We start from the raw sequence: 4805 nt of genomic DNA, 5'->3' as shown, positions 1-4805 counted from the left end.
CCCCTTTTTGCCCCTGTCCCGTATTCTCCAAGCTTGTCCGCACCTCTTTGCACTTTTCCCTTATTCTCCGCACTTCTCCGCCCCTCTTTGCCCTTGTCCGCCCCTCCTTGCTCTTCTCCGCCCCTCTTTGCTCTTCTCCGCCCCTCTTTGCTCTTCTCCGCCCCTCTTTGCACTTCTCCGCCCCTCTTTGCCCTTGTCCGACCCTCTTTGCCCTTGTCCGCACATCTTTGCCCTTGTCCGACCCTCTTTGACCCTGTCCCGTGTTCTCCGCCCTTTTCCGCCCCTCTTTGCTCTTGTCCGCACACCTTTGCCCTTGTCCGACACTCTTTGCACTTGTCCGACCATATTTGCCCTTGTACGCCTTTCTTTGCCCTGGTCTGCCTCTCTTTGCCCTTGTCCGACCCTCTTGGCCCTTGTCCGCCCATCTTTGCCATTTCGGTCCCCCTTTGCCCTTGTCCGCCCCTCTTTGCCCTTGTCCGCCCCTCTTTGCCCTTGTCCGCCCCTCTTTGCCCTTGTCCGCCCCTCTTTGCCCTTGTCCGCCCCTCTTTGCACTTTTCCGCTCCTTTTTCCCCTTGTCCGCCCCTTTTTCCCCTTGTCCGCCACTCTTTGCCCTTTTCTGCGCCTCTTTGCCCTTGTCCGCCCCTCTTTGCCCTTGTCCGCCCCTCTTTGCCTTTGTGCGCCCCTCTTTGACCTTGTCCCGTACTCTCCGCACTTCTCCGCCCCTCTTTGCACTTGTCTGACCCCCTTTGCCCTTGTCCGACCGTGTTTGCCCTTGTCCGCCCCTCTTTGCCCTAGTCCGCCCGTCTTTGCCATTGTCCGCCCGTCTTTGCCCTTGTCTGCTCCTGTTTGCCCTTGTCCATCTCTCTTTGCCCTTGTCCTTTGTTCTCCACACTTCTCTGAGTCTTTTTGCCCTTGTCCGCCTCTCTTTCCCCTTGTCCGCCCCGCTTTGCACTTGTCCACACATCTTTGCCCTTGTCCAGTATTCTCCGCACTTCTCCGCCCCTTCTTTGCCCTTCTCCACCCCTCTTTGCCCTTGTCCGCCCCTCTTTGCACTTGTTCGTCGCTGTTTGCCCTTGTCCGACCCTCTTTGCCCTTGTCCGACCCTCTTTGCCCTAGTCCGACCCTCTTTGCCCTTGTCCGACCCTCTTTGCCCTTGTCCGACCCTCTTTGCCCTTGTCCGACCCTCTTTGCCCTTATCTGCCCCTCTTTGCCCTTATCTGCCCCTCTTTGCCCTTATCTGCCCCTCTTTGCCCTTGTCCCATATTCTATGCTTTTCTCCGCCCCTCTTTGCACTTGTTCGCCCCTATTTGCCCTTGTCCGCCCCTGTTTGCACGTTTCCGCACCCCTTTGTACTTGTCCCGTATTCTCCGCACTTTTCTGCCCCTCTTTTCCCTTGTCCACCCTTCTTTGCCCTTGTCCTCCCCTCTTTGCCCTGGTCTTACGCTCTTTGCTCTTGTCCGCCCCTCTTTGCCCTGGTCTGACACTCTTTGCACTTGTCCGCACCTCTTTCCCCTTGTCCGCCCCTCTTTGCCCTTGTCCCGTATTCTCCGCACTTCTTTGCCCCTCTTTGCCCTTGTCCCGTATTCTCTGCACTTCTCCGCCCCTCTTTGCCCTTTTCCGTCTCTCTTTGCCCTTGTCCGACCCTCTTTGCCTTTGTCCGCCCCTCTTTGCCTTTGTCCAACCCTCTTTGCCCTTGTCTGACCCTCTTTGCCCTTGTCTGACCCTCTTTGCCCTTGTCTGACCCTCTTTGCCCTTGTCCGCCCCTCTTTGCCCTTGTCCCCACCTCTATGCCATTGTCCGCCCCTCTTTGTCATTTTCCGACCATCTTTGATCTTGTCCCGTATTCTCCGCCCTTGTCTGACACTCTTTACCCTTCTCCGACCCTCTTAGCACTTCTCTGCCCCTATTTGCGCATGTCCGTACCTCTTTGCCCTTGTCCGCCCCTCTTTGTACTTGTCCCATTTTTTCCGCGCTTCTCCGCCCCTCTATGCTTTTTCTGCCCCTCTTTGCCCTTCTCCGCCCCTCTTTGCCCTTGTCCCGTATTCTCCTCAATTCTCCGCCCCTCTTTTCGCTTGTCCGCCCCTCTTTGCACTTGTCCCGTTTTCTCCGTACTTCTCCGTCACTCTTTGCAATTGTCCGCCCGTCATTTCCCTTGTCCGACCCTCTTTGCCTTGGTCCCCCCCTCTTTGCCGTTGTCCGTCCCTCTTTGCCGTTGTCCGTCCCTCTTTGCCGTTGTCCGTCCCTCTTTGCCCTTGTCCGTCCCTCTTTGCCCTTGTCAGCCCCTCTTTGCACTTGTCCGCCCATCCTTGCCCCTGCCATCCCCTCTTTGCCCTTGTCTGATCCTGTTTGCCCTTGTCCGTCTCTCTTTGCCCTTGTCCCAAATTCTCCGCACTTCTCCGACCCTTTTTGCCCTTGTCCGCCTCTCTTTGCACTTGTCCACACATCTTTGCCCTAGTCCAGTATTCTCCGCACTTCTCCGCCCCTTCTTTGCCCTTCTCCGCCCCTCTTTGCCCTTCTCCGCCCCTCTTTGCACTTGTTCGTCCCTCTTTGCCCTTGTCCGACCCTCTTTGCCCTTGTCCGACCCTCTTTGCCCTTGTCCGACCCTCTTTGCCCTTGTCCGACCCTCTTTGCCCTTATCAGACCCTCTTTGCCCTTATCTGCCCCTCTTTGCCCTTGTCCGCCTTTCTTAGCCCTTTTCCACGCCCTTTGCCCTTGTCTACCCCTCTTTGCAGTTGTGTGCCCCTCTTTGCACTTTTGCGCCCCTCTTTGGCCTTGTGCGCCCCTCTTTCCCTTTGTCCGACCCTCTTTGCCCTTGTCCGCCCCTCTTTGCCCTTGTCCTTTATTCTACCAACTTCTCCGCACCTCTTTGCCCTTGTCCGCCCCTCTTTGCCCTTGTCCACCATTCTTTGCCCTTGTCCGACCCGCTTTGCCCTTGTCCCGTTTTCTTTGCAATTCTCCGCCCCTCTTTGCACTTGTCCACCCCTGTTTGCACTTTTCCGCCCCCCTTTGCACTTGTCCCGTATTCTCCGCACTTGTCTGCCCCTCTTCGCCTTTGTCCACCCTTCTTTCCCCTTGTCCGCCCCTCTTTGCCCTTGTCCCGTATTCTCCGCACTTCTTAGCCCCTCTTTGCCCTTGTCCCGTATTCTCCGCACTTCTCCGCCCCTCTTTGCCCTTGTCCGACCCTCTTTGCACTTGTCTGCCCCTCTTTGCCTTTTTCCAACCCTCTTTCCCCTTGTCTGACACTCTTTCCCTTGTCTGACACTCTTTCCCTTGTCTGACACTCTTTCCCTTGTCTGACACTCTTTCCCTTGTCTGACACTCTTTCCCTTGTCTGACACTCTTTCCCTTGTCTGACACTCTTTGCCCTTGTCTGACACTCTTTGCTCTTGTCCGCCCCTCTTTGCCCTTGTCCCCCCCCATGCCATTGTCCGCCCCTCTTTGTCCTTTTCCAGCCATCTTTGATCTTGTCCCGTGTTCTCCGCCCTTGTCTGACACTCTTTACCATTCTCCACCCCTCTTAGCACTTCTCCGCCCCTATTTGCCCTTGTCCGAACCTCTTTGCCCTTGTCCACCCCTCTTTGCACTTTTCCGCCCCTTATTGCCCTTGTCCGACACTCTTTGCACTTCTCCGACCCTCTTTGCCCATGTCCGCCACTTATTGCCCTTGTCCGACACTCTTCGCACTTCTCCGACCCTCTTTGCCTTTGTCCCTTATTTTCCGCACTTCTCCGCCCCACTTTCCTCTTCTCCGCCCCTCTATGACCTTGTCCGACTCTCTTTGCCGTTGTCCTCTCCTCTTTTCCCTTGTCCGCCCCTCTTTGCACTTTTCCGACCCTCTTTGCACTTGTCCGCAACTCTTTGCCCCTGTCCTGTATTCTCTGCCCTTCTCCGCCCCTCTTTGCCCTTGTCCAACCCTCTTAGCACTTGTCCGTCCCTCTTTGCCCTTGTCCCGTATTCTCTGCACTTGCCCTACCCTCTATGCCCTTGTCCACACCTCTTTGCCCTTGACCGACCCTCTTTGCCCTTGTCCACACCTCTTTGCCCTTGTCCCGTATTCTCCGCCCTTGTCCACCCCTCTTTTCCCTTGTCCCGTATTCTGCGACCTTGTCCGCCCCTTATTGCCCCTGTCCTGTATTCTCCAAACTTGTCCGCACCTCATTGCCCTTTTCCCTTATTCTCCGCACTTCTCCGCCCCTCTTTGCCCTTCTCCGCCCCTCTTTGCTCTTCTCCGCCCCTCTTTGCACTTCTCCGCCCCTCTTTGCCTTTGTCCGACCCTCTTTGCCCTTGTCCGCACATCTTTGTCCTTGTCCGAACCTCTTTGACCCTGTCCCGTGTTCTCCGCCCTTCTACGCCCCTCTTTGCTCTTGTCCGCACACCTTTGCCCTTGTCCGACACTCTTTGCACTTGTCCGCCCATATTTGCCCTTGTCCGCCCCTCTTTGCCCTGGTCGGCCTCTCTTTGCCCTTGTCCGACCCTCTTGGCCCTTGTCCGTCCGTCTTTGCCATTTCCGCCCCTCTTTGCACTTGTCTGCCCCTCTTTGCCCTTGTCCGCCCGTCTTTGCCCTTGTCCGCCCGTCTTTGCCCTTGTCCGCCCGTCTTTGCCCTTGTCCGCCCCTCTTTGCCCTTGTCCGCCCCTCTTTGCTCTTCTCCGCCCCTCTTTGCACTTGTCCACACATCTTTGCCCTAGTCCAGTATTCTCCGCACTTCTCCGCCCCTTCTTTGCCCTTCTCCGGCACTCTTTGCCCTTCTCCGCCCCTCTTTGCCCTTGTCCGACCCTCTTTGCCCTTGTCCCGTATTCTCTGAACT

This window comes from Phaenicophaeus curvirostris, unplaced genomic scaffold (genome assembly GCF_032191515.1).
Source record: "Phaenicophaeus curvirostris isolate KB17595 unplaced genomic scaffold, BPBGC_Pcur_1.0 scaffold_67, whole genome shotgun sequence".
In the NCBI taxonomy this organism is placed as follows: Eukaryota; Metazoa; Chordata; class Aves; order Cuculiformes; family Cuculidae; genus Phaenicophaeus; species Phaenicophaeus curvirostris.
The sequence above is the reverse complement of the archived record's forward strand: the minus strand, read 5'-3'. Positions refer to the sequence as shown.